The sequence below is a fragment of the Notechis scutatus genome, chromosome 1 (genome assembly GCF_049901735.1).
Source record: "Notechis scutatus isolate UNSWTSFEM ecotype Mainland chromosome 1, rNotScu1.2, whole genome shotgun sequence".
In the NCBI taxonomy this organism is placed as follows: domain Eukaryota; kingdom Metazoa; phylum Chordata; class Lepidosauria; order Squamata; family Elapidae; genus Notechis; species Notechis scutatus.
In genome coordinates this window covers 337,451,912-337,468,330 of record NC_142009.1, presented here as the reverse complement: position 1 = coordinate 337,468,330, position 16,419 = coordinate 337,451,912, and the positions used below count along the sequence as shown (strand labels likewise).

The window sequence follows — 16,419 nt, the reverse complement described above, 5'->3', positions numbered from 1 at the left end:
TCTTCCTCATCCACAGAGAAATAAACCAAGGCAGTTTAGCAGGATATTAGTTTTCCTGCTATGTGGCTCATATGTCTTTTCCTCCCTCTGTTCCATCACTCCCCCTGCTGAACTTTAGATGTGACAAAGAGAATTAAAAAGCAATTTCTATTTTTAAAAAAATACTTACATATATAGTGGAAGTAGATATAAATATCTGAATAAAGTACCAAAGATATGAGCATATCCAATAAAAATGAAGTCAGAAATTTTCCCCAAACTGGATTTATTTATTAATTTATTTTATTTTGTCAAGTGATTATTAGATAATAGGTATAAGTATAAACATAGTTATGAATACATGAAATGGATACGAATAAGAAAAATAAAAGAAACAATAAGACAGGGACGGTAAGCACGTTGGTGCACTTATGCACACCCCCTACAGACCTCTTAGGAAAGAGGTGAGGTCAATAGTAGACAGTCTAAGGTTAAAATTTTGGAGGTTTGGGGAAGAAACCACAGAGTCAGGTAGAGTATTCCAGACATTGACCACTCTGTTGCTGAAGTCGTATTTCCTGCAGTCAAGTTTCATGCGATTAACCTTGAGTTTGTATCTATTGTGTGCTCTTGTATTGTTGTGGTTGAAGCTGAAGTATTCATTGACAGGTAGGAAATTGCAACATATAATTTTATGTACTATACTAAGATCGGACCGAAGGCAGCATAGTTCTAGGTTTTCTAGGTCTAATGCAGGAAAGTCTCTCTCTAATCCTTCAAAGATGCTATTTTTTCAAGAATAACAGAGTTGGAAGGGACCTTAGAGGTCTTCTAGCCCAACCCCCTGCTTAGTCAGGAAACCCTGTATCATTTCAGACAAATGGATATCCAATATCTTTTTAAAAACTTCCAGTGTTGGAGCATTCACAACTTCTGGAGACATGTTGTTCCACTGATTAATTGTTCTAAGTGTCAGGAAATTTCTCCTTAGTTCTAAGTTGCTTCTCTCCTTGATGAGTTTCCATCCATTGCTTCTTGTCCTGCCTTCAGGTGCTTTGGAGAATAGATTGACCCCCCTCTTTTGTGGCAGCTCCTTTGATATCAGAAGACTGCTATCCTGTCTCCCTTAATCCTTCTTTTCATAGACATACCCATTTCCTGCAACCATTCTTCGTATGTTTTAGCCTCCAGTCCCCTAATCCTCTTGGTTGCTCTTCTCTGCACTCTTTCTAGAGTCTCAGCATCCTTTTCTACATTGTGGCGACCAAAACTGAAAGCAGTATTCCAAGTGTGGCCTCACCAAGCCATTATAAAGTGTCATTAACACTTCACGTGATCTTGATTCTATTCCTGTTTATGCAGTCTAGAACTGTGTCGGGTTTTTTTGCAGCTGCTACACACTGCTGGCTCCTATTTAAATGGTTGTCCACTAGAACTCTAAGATCCCTCTCACAGTTACTCCTACTGAGCAAGGTACCACCTATACTGTACCTGTGTGTTTGGTTTTTCTTGCCTCAATGTAGAACCTTAATTTTTTCATCCTTGAATTTCATTTCGTTAGATAGCATCCAATCTTCAAATCTGTCAAGGTCCTTCTGGATCTTAAGCTCATCTTCTGGAGTGTTGGCTATTCCTGCCAGCTTGGTGTCATCTGTGTTAGTGTTTGGGGATTAACCCCTAGCAGAGTATTGCAGCAGTAGTCAAGCCAGGCAGCCAAACGAGAGCGGAAGGGCCCCAGAGTATACACACACTGAACACAAACACTGTTTGTAGTTTAAATAGTTTTTAATCCATTTAGAGTTTAAAACATTGTCATTCAGTCCATTAGTCATTCACTATATTTCCATCCAGTAAGACTCACTATTACAGTCCAAGTTAAGAGTCCTTACAATATCTTTATCAGCCGATAAAGATATCTTCTCCTCCTCCGGTGCCTCTCTCCAGAGGAACAATCGCTGGATATTCAGCAAGACGCTCAAACAGTAGAACAGTTGAATTCCGCAGTAAATCAGCAAACAGTAGCAGACAGGATCATCTCAGTCACAGGCACAGTACAATCAGTATTCACAGTTAGTCACAGTAAGTCACAGTCACAGGCACAGTACAATCAGTACTCACAGTTAATCACAGTCACAGTCACAGTTAGCTTTCCAGCTTCTAATGCTTCCTTATATTGTAACTTCTAACCGCACCCTAAATCGGCTAATTGCCTGCAGCATTGTGCTTAAAGTGATAACCACTTAAACCATGATATCTAAGTTTTATATATTTATTCACCCAAACCATATTTGGTATCAATGTTATACCTAACATACTCCCCTTTTGGGTGAAATAAATATATTTACAATCTAACCCCATAGTTTTCACAACTCTCCTGGTTCTTACTGGCACCTTGGGCTTTAGTAAAATTATCGGCTAAATTGTCCTCCGACATACAGTACTCTAGCTGAATCATCTTACTTCTTACAGATTGTCTCACGTTTAGGTATCTTAGATCTGTATGCTTGCTCCTTGTTTTTACTGCAATATTTGTGGCCATTTGAATTGCTGCCTGATTATCTTCATGTATAATTATAGGATAATCCACAGTTATACCTATATCAATTAACATTTGTTTATACATTATTAATTCTGTACATAACAGAGATAAACAGGAGAATTCTGCCTCCATAGTAGACAAACTTATATGCTGTTGTCTTATTGACTTCCAGCCTATTAATGTCTTACCCAGCATTATGGCTGTTCCTGAAGTCGACTTTCTAGTGTCTCTTTCTGATGCAAAACTAGCATCTGCATAAGCACTCAGAATTAAATCACCCTTTGGTTCTAAATACAATGAATAATTCATTGTCTTTTTAAGATATCTTAATATCCTCTTAGCTGCAATCCAGTGTCTTTCACACGGTTCAGAATTAAATCTAGCCAACTGATTCACACAGTACGATATATCTGGTCTAGACCAATTACTTATATAAGTCAAACTACCAATTAAAGATTGATAAATCACCTTATCAAACTCCGGGCTTTGTTCATCAGTGTTGCTAAACTCCTGACTCATTGGAGTCTTAGCCGGCTTACAAAGCTCCATCTTGTAATCTTTTAGGAATTTGCTTATCTTATCTTCCTGAGATATCTTAAAACCTTTCCGTGTTTTCTTTATATTCAAATCGAGATACTTCTTTATCTCCCCTAATTGCTTGATCTTTATTCTCTTTCCTAATGATGCTATTATTTTATTTGCTTCATCATTAGTTTCAGTAATCAATGCAATATCATCTGTGAACAACAATAATAATGATACTTTCCTGTCGCGTTGAGCGACCGGTCTGTTGTTTCGATCTTCTGGTTGATTGCTGAATTCCTCTCAGAACGGGACCCTCGCAAGGGTGAGATACAGAGAAGCCCTCGCAAGGGCGAAGTTTGGCAAAAGCAGGACCCTATCCAGGGTGAGTTTGAGCCAGCAGATGGCAGCGGAACCCTAGCCAGGGTGATTGCGGGACTCTTGCAAGAGTGATTGCAAAGCAGAAAGAAAAAGAACACAAGACGAAGATATCTTTAGGTGAGGCAGCGCATTGCCTGGGGCAGATGGAATTGTCCCAGTTGAGCCTGAGACAGATGGGATTGTTCAGGCTGCCAGCTTGCTCTACGCTGTCCTCTTTTATTTGTGCTGAATCAAAGAAGGGGGTGAGGGATTACAGAAAGACAAAGAAGTTACAAACTTTATCTTTGAGTCCAGGCTACGTGATACAAGTAACGAACTTTTTGACTGATAAACATGTTTTTCTTTTATCTGACACAGACCTTTGTGTTAATCTTATCAACTTCAGCTTCTTCCTGTCAGTTCTTTTCCTGTCAGCTTAGTGAACTTTGCTCTGAGAGGTATACGTGCTGAGCAGGATTTGTCTTATGGAAAAATACTGAGACAGAATAGCCACAATTCCTCCTTTTCTTTATTTTTGTGCTCATGATTCTAGGTAGAGTCCTTTCTCCTCCCGAGTAGTCCCATAAGGTGGCAACAAACCCTTCGGTTTGTTGATGCCTTACAGAACCAACTCATACGAGGAAAAATCCTCATCCCCAAATCATGACTTGGCATAGTTAACAAAACTTCTTTGGGAGAAAAGGAGTTATTAGTGTCTATTTGCTCTTCTGACTCTTGGTCAGAGTACCATTCCAGCAAAGGTTTTTTGACAAGATCTTTTGATTCAATTACAGATGTGAGAAAGCTAACTGTTTTTTGAGTATTGTTAACTTCATTGTCAAGTGTATTCAAACTATCAGTTTTAGATGAATCATTAAGTGTAGTTGCTAACAATGTGTAAGAAGAATTGACCAACTGTACTAATGGATTCACCTGAATATTGGGTTTTTGTAGAAAGGTTGATTTCAAATTAGGATTGGGACCAACATCATAATGAGACATAGATATAGAAAGACGAATTGTAAAAATATTCCCTTCATCTCCTTGACCATCCCACTGACGTCCTCCCCAAGTGAACCCAACCATCCATTGTTTTCTTGCAAGTGTCTTTCCTTGTGCAGTAAAAGTGATTCTGAGTGGATTTATTCTCTGTCCACAACAAGGCCATTGAGAGCAGGGAAGATGTGCTTGAGCACGGGTAATATGAATATAGTCATTTTTTGGTAGGTGCTTCCCACCAGATATGACCTGTGGATACACAACTCCATTTTTACAATATCTGTCAACTACCCCACCGCAGGCAGAGCGAGAAGTACCAGTACTATGAGCATGACAAAAATATAATCTAAAGTTGTCAGCAGGTGCTGGAGAACAGGAGCCTTGCTTGTCCCATGTATCAGCTTGTAGTTTTTTGTCTGCGAATTTTTCTACTCCTGTCCCCATTTCAGCAAAATCCATGAAAAGCTGAGGAAACCATGGCCATCTAGTATAATTAGTGGTGGTGTTTAAAATTTTTCCTTGAAAGTCAAGGATAGTCCAGGTGTAAGTTTGAGGTTGATGTTCATTTGTAGAAGATGATTGTATACTTTGAGGAGTGCGATGATAGCCAAATCTTGGAACAGCATGAGATGCAGACTGCTTAGAGATGGAGTTGTCAGCGATGAAGGCAGGATACCCAAGATGGCGAGCTCGAATGAGAGCTGTAGTCTTGCGATGAATGTCATCAGGGATGAGGTGGCGTCTTCGCACGACAGGTGGTTTGTAGCGATCAGGAACCCAGGAAGATGAATGATGCAATATGCATTTGGTGACATCACAGGGTGGAAAGCAGCAACGAAGATGCCAGCGTAGTTTATCTCCAGGAAAAGTTGTCTCAGAATTAGCTTGAGATGGCAACGTAAGTAAAACAGAAGATAGTGGAGTAGATGCCACTGAAGAAGTGTAAAGCAATAGAACAGTGTGATTGAAATAAGTGTGATTGTGAAAAAATCCTAAGCAAGAATAAGAACCTATAGTAAGTGGAGTAACATGCATAGTTAAAAATATTAAACAAGGAGAATAGTAATAGTAAATAGTTATGTCAGAAGTAGGAGAAAGAAAACTACCATTGTGTTGGAAAACATAATTACATGCAGAAAGAAGATTATCTTTAAAAATAAAGGTAACAGTGTCAGCAAGGAAAGTAAAAATAGCATCAGGAGATGCCTTAAATTGAGAAAAGACAGGAAGTATTGATATCAGAAGAAAGATTAGGGTTAGAGTCAGGTTTGCCATGGTAAGGTCTGACACAGCGAGCAGGAACCCAAAGCACTCGATCAGGAAGTTGAACAGCTGCGTAACCTTTTCCCCAGGTGATGAGCTGTGCAGGACCTTTCCACGCAGGATCTGGAAGCTGTCTGAAATAAACAATAGGACGGGAAGAGGGAACTACTGGCTTGGTGAAGTGGCGAGAAGCCACTGTGGAGGGAGGAGAGCCAGTAAGATTGAGAAAGTTAAGAGTGTACAGACAAACATTTAAGATATTTTGCAACGTTGGGAGGTTCGGGGGGCCTGAGCCTTTTTTCCCCAAGTGCCGATCAAGGGCTTGTTTTAAAGTTAAGTGTGTCCTCTCCACAATCGCTTGCCCTTGGCTGTTGAAGGGTAAGCCAAACTTATGAGTGATGGCCCACTTATGACAAAACTCAGCAAAGGGAGAACTGACATAAGCAGGACCATTATCTGTTTTGAGAATTTTTGGACATCCCAACGTTATGAATGATCGAATACAGTGATTAATAACATTTTTTGTAGCCTCTCCTCTTTGCAATGTTGCTATAATAAACCCTGAATACGTATCTACTGATACATGAATGTATTTCCAGGGAGCAAAGGGAGGATAATGAGTTACATCCATTTGCCATGTATCACAGGCTTGAGTACCCCTAGGATTAACACCTTCAGGGATACCTTTGGCCTGCAGGCTACATGTTGGACATTGTTGAATTATTGCTGTGGCTTCTTGATATGTAATTCCAAATTGTTGTACCAGGGCTTTCCTGTTTTGATGAAAATAATCATGACTCTCCCCAGGTGAAAGCTGTTGGAGAAGGGAGAGGAGGCCATAATTTTACAAGCCTCATCTGCCATGTGATTGCCTTCTGCTAGGAATCCAGGCAATTGCTGATGACTTCTGATATGGGCTACAAATAAAAGTTTTTCTCACTTTTTCAGCAGTGTCTGAAGCTGTAAAAAAGTTTCATTAGAGAGGGAGGGGTAACAGGAGAAATATATGCATCAAAAATATGAGCAACCATCTGAGTAACATACATACTATCAGATATTACATTTAAAGATTGTTGTGAAAAAAGAGACAACGCCAATAGGAAAGCAGCTAATTCAGCTTGTTGTGCTGATGATTGTGAAGTAGTTAAACGTTTATGCCATTGAGCATTTTCATACCATGTACATGCTCCAATATTTTTTGAACCATCAGTAAAGACAGTTAAGCCTTCCTTCAATGGCTGTTGGACAAAAGGTGATTGTAAAACAAAAGGAACTGTTTTCAACACCTGCAGTCGTGAATCAGAAGGAAGGTGGCACGACACTTGGCCACACCAATCTTCCAACGCATCCTGCAGTGTTGTGGAAGTCTGAAAAAGAGGTTTCCATTGAGTAATCTTAAAAGGAATATACAATGTAAAAATATCCATTCCCATTAGAGCTTTGGTTCTCTTACGCCCTTTTTCTATAAGAGAAGCCATTTGTGCTGCTCTAGTAAAAATAGATGTTTTTGGAGTGTGTTGTAGATGTAACCATTCCAAGATATGAAGATTTTTTGCATTTGATATTTGAACAATTATTGCAGTCAGTAGTTGATGAGTGGAAAGAATAGCAAGAGAAGGTGGTTAAAGACAGGAAAGATCGGGCCCAGTTTATGGTACCCAGATATTGATGAAGTTGAACCAAGGTGGGTTGAGAAAACAGAGACAGAGAGTTTTACTCAGAAAAGCGATGGGCTGGTATTGCCCCTCCCTTTCTCTGATATTTTGGTGGAATCAATCTATGTTCTCTGAAAAGAGCAGCCCACTAGGGGTCGCCCTCTCATTTCTTTTTTCTTTGCTACTTTCTTGTTTACTTTCAAACAAACATCCAGAATTCCCTCATTGCATTCACAGACATACACATCCTTCTCAATTTGTCAAAGCCTCTTTCCTTCCTTCAAACAACACATCCACAAACCATCTCTCTCCTTCCTACTTCCATTTCCTTCCTTCATCTTTATCATCAAATCTACGTGCAATAAACAATCTTAGCTTCCCACTCTTGTCTTCTCAAGTACATCAGAAATTGTGGAAAATCAGAACAATAGAGTAGCAAGACATTATTTACATAGTATTGACACATGGTAGAGTTTTAGCAAAAGATTCCATTAATCAATAATGAGTTTTGTGTTAAGTTGAGACGTAAGATCACGGCCCCACAGGTTGAACAGACACAACAGAGAAGTTATAAAAGACAGTTAAATGATTTGTTCTAAGATGGAACACACTGAGAATAAGAATGAAAAAACTGTGGGGTCCTTGAAGAATTTTGTTAAAAGACAAAGAAGGTTGAGAAGGACCTTTCTCATGATGGGATAACCCCTGCCCCCATCTGAATCTCATCCTGTGGAGTACGGGATGGCTCCCTGACAAAGAAGATGGTCCAGGGTAACAGCTTGAGGAAGGCCAGCTGTTGCAACAGATTGAACTGCTAAGCGATAGTCATTGTGCCAAGCAGCAAGTTGAGAAGATGTCAGAGAAAAGAATCCTTTAATCAGTGCCTTCTGAAAGGTATTACGAACAGGCAAGGAGGCAGGAGAATCAGTGGAGTTGATAGGGTTAACATCAGGAATGTGAGGTGGGTTGTAGGGAGGAGGGGAGGAGGGGAAGAAGTGTCAGGATATGGAGGTGGTAAGGAAGAAATTGTAGAAGTTTTTGAATGAGAAGAAGGGGAATCAGAGGAAACAGGAGAAAAGAATTTTCAGGAAGACTAGAAGATGGATAAACAATTGATATAGCAGCCATTATTGCTCTCCAAGAGATAAGTATATCCATGGGAGCTCTGGGAATTTCATGTAAATATTTTCCTAATTTTTCCCATTGAGAATGGCTAAGAGTTCCAGCAGATGGATAGGCTGGACAGTGTGCCTCAATATAAATTATAAATTTATTTAAAGATTTCTTCGAAATTGGGTACACAGTTGTACCATTAATTTTCTGAAAGGAATTAGCCTTCTTCTTACTAGACTATAAAGTTCGTCCCTGTGCCCTGACGAAACTTGAGAAAGTGAGGAGCCCATTACTTACGATTCGTCGAAACCTATGCCAGGTGCGTAGCAATGGGAGTGAAGGCGATGCACCTCTAGCCAGAAGTCACACCTTGGAACCAGAAAGTCGAAGAGATCCCGGACGAATCAAGGGATCCCGGACGAGCCCCCAGCTGTCGCGTTGAGCGACCAGTCTGTTGTTTCGATCTTCTGGTTGATTGCTGAATTCCTCTCAGAACGGGACCCTCGCAAGGGTGAGATACAGAGAAGCCCTCGCAAAGGCGAAGTTTGGCAAAAGCAGGACCCTATCCAGGGTGAGTTTGAGCCAGCAGATGGCAGCAGAACCCTAGCCAGGGTGATTGCGGGACTCTCGCAAGAGTGATTGCAAAGCAGAAAGAAAAAAGAACACAAGACGAAGATATCTTTAGGTGAGGCAGCGCATTGCCTGGGGCAGATGGAATTGTCCCAGTTGAGCCTGAGACAGATGGGATTGTTCAGGCTGCCAGCTTGCTCTACGCTGTCCTCTTTTATTTGTGCTGAATCAAAGAAGGGGGGTGAGGGATTACAGAAAGACAAAGAAGTTACAAACTTTATCTTTGAGTCCAGGCTACGTGATACAAGTAACGAACTTTTTGACTGATAAACATGTTTTTCTTTTATCTGACACAGACCTTGTGTTAATCTTATCAACTTCAGCTTCTTCCTGTCAGTTCTTTTCCTGTCAGCTTAGTGAACTTTGCTCTGAGAGGTATACGTGCTGAGCAGGATTTGTCTTATGGAAAAATACTAAGACAGAATAGCCACACTTTCCCATTTGTCTCCCTCTTAAACAGACATGGATCGGCTAAACCAGCTTTAAATCCTATATTGTTTAGTTCCTTTACAATATACTGGTTCCATTCATAGCCTGATTGTTTAAGACCATAGAGGCTTTTCTTTAACAACCAACAATCATTATTATCCTTATTTTCACTTTTAATACCAACAGGTTTTTTCATATAAATAGTATGTTTTAATGGGGCGTGCAAGTAAGCAGTTTCCACATCTAGATGGTTAACTATATAGTTTTTACTAGCTGCCCACACTAAAGCTGCCCTCAAGGTTGCTGCCTTAAGACTAGGTGCAAACACCTCATCGTAGTCATTGGCATTCTGCCTAAAACCTTGGGCTACTAACCTTGCCTTATGGATTAAATTACCATTTTTATCTGTTTTTACCTTAAAAATCCATTTGCAGCCAATGGAACAGGTAATTTGGCATTCTCATACACTTTCATATCTCTTAATGAATTCAGTTCCTTATTCATTGCTGCATACCAACTTTCTTTTTCCTTAGTAGGATACTTTTTAATTTCTTCAACAGAATTAGGAACTTGATTAATCTGGCACACTGTGTTAGCCTGGTACCTATCAGGCGGTCTAGATACACATGTAGTTCTTCTGGGAATTACAGGGCTTACAGGAGGACTTTGTTGAACTACTACCTGTTCATCTTCCTCATCCTGTTCAGCTATTGAATCTGTTTCTTCCTTTATGGGCACTATTTCATCCTGTATTTGTCTCTTTACTTTATTTTTAAAGTTACAGGGATAACTAATGGGATTTCTATAGGATTCAATAATTACATCTTTATTGGCATCCTGTTCTAATTTCTCCCATCCTTCATGTTCTAGAAATTGGGCACTAGCACTACATAACACTTTAGATGTGCCTTTCTCCCAAAATCTATATGCCCTATGGTTTGCCTGATAACCAACGAAGAAAAATCGTTTAGCTCTGTGTTGCCCTTTATGCCTGAGTTGTTTAGGGATATGCACCCATGCTGGTGCACCAAATGTGTGCAGGTAACTTAGGTCAGGTTTCCTGCCATGCCACCTGGTGAATGGTATTTCACCTGTTGTTGTATTAACAACGTTGTTCAATATGTTATTAGCACACATTGTAGCCTCCCCCCACAAAGAATCAGGTAACCCAGAATCATTTAACATTGTTCTAACCATTGCCTGTAGTGTTTGGCCTCTTCTTTCAATAAAAGCGTTATGTTCTGGCCTGTATGGAGCAGACTTCTTATGCTCTATTCCAGCTACCTTAAGTCTGTTCTGGAATTTGTTATTAATAAATTCCGTACCGTTATCTGTCACCAGGGTTATCAGTTGTCGTTTAGACTTTCTTTCAGCAAACTTAAGCCAATTGAAAAAATGTTGATATGTTTCAGTTTTGCTTTTCATTAAATAGCAAAACCCATATCTAGAATAATGGTCCAGAATGCTCAGTATATATCTAGCACCCCCCATACTGGGTTTCTTTGGACCTATGATGTCTGCAAATACCACTTCTAAAGGTTCTTTTGTTTTGAAACCATTTAGCCTATTTGCAGGCAATACTTTGCTCTTATCTTCACAGCAAACATTACAACGCAAATATTTATCACAAGGTTTTAACCTTATTCCTTCAGATAACTCAACTGTACGTTTTAACATTTTAAAATTTACATGCCCCAAACGCCTATGCAATAAATGGATACATTCATTATGAGGCTTTATATTATTAAATACAGTCTGTGCCTCCCCTTTCTTACTATTATCTAAGACATATAATGTTCCATTTAAAGCTGCAGTTACCCTTTTGTTATCTTTTTCAATTATGCAATTATTATCCTTAAAAGTAATTACATAACCTAATTTATCTAATACCCTTACAGAAAGCAAATTAAACTTTAGTTGCGGTACATATAACATTTTTATATCCTGGTTTATGCACGGACAATGTGCAAGACCTTCTCCTTTCGCTTTAAGATTCCAGCCGTTAGCAAGAGATATATGTTGAGAGCTTTTAGACATTTTTATAAATTTTGTCTTATCTCTTGTGATGCAGTGGGATGCGCCACTGTCAACCACCCATATATCATTCTTCACATCAGAGTTGCTAAACGTGGCTAGTTCAAATGCTTTCTTTGGCTTTTTTATATTCTGGCTTTTTCTCTTTTTGCAGAATCTTGCCAAATGTCCTCTGCCTCCACAATTAAAACACTTTTTAATTGTGTATGCCGTCGAAGATAAATTCTCTTCTTCCGGGTGCTTTACTTTGCTAAGCTGGTTTCTTTCAAGCTTTGAAGATAATTTCTCTTCTTTCTTATCTTCTCTCAGCTCGTCACGCTCACACCTTCTTCTGGCTTCTTCTAGTAGCCTGCCTGTAATCTCGGTTAATGAGAGGCTATCCTTAGGCAATACTTCCAACGAAGTCACATAGTCATCATAGCTTTGATCTAATGAAGATAATATTATGTAGACTTGTTGCAGTTCATTAAATATAAGCTCTTTTTTTTGCAATTCTTGAAAAATGCTCTTCATACAGTTTAAATGAACTAACATATCTCCATTCCTCTGAAGATGCGTTCGAAAAAGCTTCCGTGTAAGATTTATATGTGCTCCTACACTGTCCCGAACATAAATCTTCCTGAGGTTCTCCCAGCAGTTTGCAGCATTTTCTTCTCCACGAATATGGACAAGCTGCTGATCACAGAGAGTCAGTCCTATGATGCATAAAGCCTGCTCATTCTTCAGTTTAAAGTCTTGTAACTTTTCGTTATCATCATCATCAGCAGGATCCCAGCTACTCACATCTGGTGGGTTTGCTATAATGTCCCACAAACCTTCTCTGCGTAGAAGTAAACTACATTTCATTGACCATGAAACATAGTTTGTTCCATCCAGCCTGGATATCATGGACAGTTGTGACAAATTTACTTGTGCCATTACTCTTCAGATATTTTGACTATTTTAAACTAATTAAAACAGTTTGTTTTTACAGTAATGTGCAACTCACACCAACTCTCTCTGCTATATCCTGGTTAGTTAGACTATGCTGCTGGGCCCATAACCAATGTTAGTGTTTGGGGATTAACCCCTAGCAGAGTATTGCAGCAGTAGTCAAGCCAGGCAGCCAAACAAGAGCGGAAGGGCCCCAGAGTATACACACACTGAACACAAACACTGTTTGTAGTTTAAATAGTTTTTAATCCATTTAGAGTTTAAAACATTGTCATTCAGTCCATTAGTCATTCACTATATTTCCATCCAGTAAGACTCACTATTACAGTCCAAGTTAAGAGTCCTTACAATATCTTTATCAGCCGATAAAGATATCTTCTCCTCCTCCGGTGCCTCTCTCCAGAGGAACAATCGCTGGATATTCAGCAAGACGCTCAAACAGTAGAACAGTTGAATTCCGCAGTAAATCAGCAAACAGTAGCAGACAGGATCATCTCAGTCACAGGCACAGTACAATCAGTATTCACAGTTAGTCACAGTAAGTCACAGTCACAGGCACAGTACAATCAGTACTCACAGTTAATCACAGTCACAGTCACAGTTAGCTTTCCAGCTTCTAATGCTTCCTTATATTGTAACTTCTAACCGCACCCTAAATCGGCTAATTGCCTGCAGCATTGTGCTTAAAGTGATAAGCACTTAAACCATGATATCTAAGTTTTATATATTTATTCACCCAAACCATATTTGGTATCAATGTTATACCTAACATTCTGCAAATTGGATAAGTTCCCCATTTATCCCCCATTTACTGGATTTGTTATTGGATTATCCCTGGACTGAACACTGACTGCTTTAACCGTGAATGACTTGGACTGTTCGTTGAACTTTGCTTAACCGTTTTACTGGAAGTAAAAACCTACATTTTATTATAGTGTATCTGTGTGCTAGTTGTGTGTTATTCTTCACTACTCTCACTACATCTCCCTGTGTACGCTCATTCTCCTAACGGGGAATTGCCTCAACATGTCCGTCTGTAGATCAGGGGTGTCAAACTCAAGGCCCAGGGGCCAGATCCAGGCTGCAGGCTGCTTAGATGTGGCCCATGAGGCCACCCTGGAAACAGTGAAGGACTGGCCCACGTTGCCTCTACCAGCTAAAATGAAGCTCAGAAGGGCCAAGCTCTGTTTTCACTGGCAGATGGTTGCAGGAAGCCATCGCAACCGAAAACAGCTTGGGAGCCCACAAAGGCACCCACAACTTGGGTAATGTCGAGCTAGCCATGCCCACCCTGGCCGCACCCAACCCTAACCCCGAGATCAAACACAACCCTGAAGCAGCACACTCATAAAATATTTCTCTCGTCTTTTTAGAGTTCCAACAGAAAGGGAGGGGGAAACAGCGCGGCAGCTTGCAAAACCAAAAGTGCATTCCATAAATGTTTTCAAAGATAGTAACTAGGCAACTGAAGTTTCTGCCGCGCAAAATTCTAACTGGAGAGCCTGATTGATGACTCTGGGCTACGGATGTGTCCCATTGGAGAATATGAATTATGATACACCCAGGGGGTGGAGGGAAAACCAGGGTCAAGGGTGACAGGGAATGATGTGTTTCAGAGTCGGCTACACCCAGGCAGTGCTGAACATGTTAACTCCCAATAAATCCTTTTGAAGTTTTGGAAGTTTGGTTTGAGACTCATGATTTAAATGGGGGGGGGGGGGGTAACTGCCAGAATCCTGACACCCTCAATGAAATCAAGTTTGACACCCTGATGTGGATGCAGTTCCATTGAGGTCTTTGCAGTTGAGAAGAGACAACGAAGGGTTAGGGTTTCCCACTATTACCCAGGGGTGGGCTGCTGGGGTTTGCAGGGGTTCAGAAAAGCCCTAAGATTCTGTGCAGTTTGGTGAACCCCCAAATCCCACTCCTGGCTGGACCTGCCCACCCCACTTCTCCCCTCCCAGGAGTCCCAACGTGGCCCACTTTTGGATGCAGGCAAGTGAAAAACGGGCCTCCTGGAAGTTTGGGAAGGCTGAAAATGGGCATTTCCTGCTTCCAAAGAACCTCCAGAGCCCTGGGAGGCCATTTTTGACCTCACACAGGCTCAAGGAAAGCCTTTGGAGCCCAGGGAGGGCAAAAATTCTACCCCCCTGTCATGGTGCAGGCTGCTAGCTAAGCCACACCCACCATGGCCACACCCACCCAGCAACCAGGCAGAGAACCCGTTGCTAATATTTTGAAGCCCACTCCAGCTATTACCTACCTAGGCATGAGGGTCTTTATGATCTCCTTGAATGCTTCCAGGTGAGGCAGGGTGGGGTGGAGCTGCTCCACGCACCTACATCATTACTTTTTCACCTGAAACTCACCCAAATTTTTGGTTCCAGGGACATGATGGCTTTCTTTGCATTCTGCCTCTTCCCAACTTACCTGCGGGCCATGGAGGTCTTCTCCATCAACCTCCTTTCGGCTCCAGTCAGCCCAGCTCTGGTCCAAGACACGACGGAGACACTTTACGTCTCCCGCTCCTTTCCTTTCCAGGGGCAAGCTGCAAGATTGCTTTCCAAACAGGCTCCTCATGAAAAACCCACAAATTAAACCATTTGAAATTATGGCCCTCTTGATTTCACTGGACCGTAATCATCTCGATGAGAAGTGTGATCATTATTTAGGATTTCCACCTTGGTTTTTATCAAGCATTCCCAAGGCTAGATCGATTGCCGGTGAGAAGATCCGATTGGTTGGCTTGGCTAACAAAAGGGTTGGATTGAAAAAGCCGAATTTGTTCGTTCATTTTGATGTTTATTCACCGAAAAAAATGAAAAATTCAAACAAGCACAATGAAAAATTAAAACGTGCCAGGGACAAGAGACGCTTTCACGCACTTTTAAGCACATTCCTTTTAAGGACCTCTTATATGTGGGGGTGAGGCCCGCAGGAGTTGGCGTTGAAACTATGGAAGTTAATAGCCGAGACATATCCCATAAACGTGGACAAACTATTACCGAAAATTAGATTTATGTTTTTTACAATCGAGTTTTAATTTTACAGCTCAGGTCTGCCTCCAGATAAGCAAGCAATACTTAACTTTAATCTAGTCTGTTGGAGGAAAATCATGGCTCAGCAGATGCAGAAGTGTTCAGGTGTGCTCTGCCAAGACCTTGCAATCAAGGAACATCAGGTTGAGAAACTGGGGTGACTGTTTCACAAGGTGGCTTGCTCAAATGTGCTCGGAGATTAACAGCAAGGTCAGCCCACTTCAACCTTCCATTCCACTACCTCCCCCAAGTTTTTGGAAAGTTCTTTAAAAGAAACTTCCACACACAAAAAAAGTCATAGTGTTTTATTTATTCAACTTGTGCACCACTCATCCCACTTGGAGGCAACTCTCGGCGGCTAGTCCTCCCCTAAAAATCAGAGAATTTAATCCTCCCGTAGGGATTAAAAGAGGAGCAAAAAGGGAGGGGGGGTTGCAGGAAACAATTCATTCGTTGCAGCTGTCTGAAGCTCTGTCTGTGCATCTGAGACTCTCTGCCGAGCCCTTCCTTGTCAGCACCGTGTTTGGAAATAGTTACTTGGCAGCTCTCCAGGCTAGATAAGGTCTGTGCTCCTAAGGACACTCTGGAAAGACTGTTTGCCAGGCCTTTGGCTGAATGAGAATGCAAGAAATTCACCTTCGTTTTAATAAAAGGGGCTTTGCCGGGACAAAGAGTCTGCTTAGAGCTTTCTGGGGAACCCAAGGTCAGAACACAATCCCTGATTCTCAAGATGCCATTTTTTCAAAGACTGTTCTTCTCTGTAGATAAGAGAAGGGCAGGAAATACCCCCAGATCTATTAAGTTATCCCTTATCAATATGTATGCATGCGTACCTTTCCCCTCCTTTCTGAAATGTGTAGCTATGAGAGTGCATCTCTTTACCGGAGGGGTCAGTCTCCCACTATTCCTATGGAGTAGACCATTA

At 41.0% G+C, this 16,419-nt stretch overlaps 1 protein-coding gene across 1 annotated transcript in view; it reads left to right on the top strand.

The window, feature by feature from the left end:
* The window catches only part of LOC148133577 (extracellular calcium-sensing receptor-like), a 55,526-nt gene that overhangs the window by 13,902 nt on the left and 25,205 nt on the right, over nt 1-16,419 (top strand). The gene's annotated exons all lie outside the window — the stretch shown is intronic.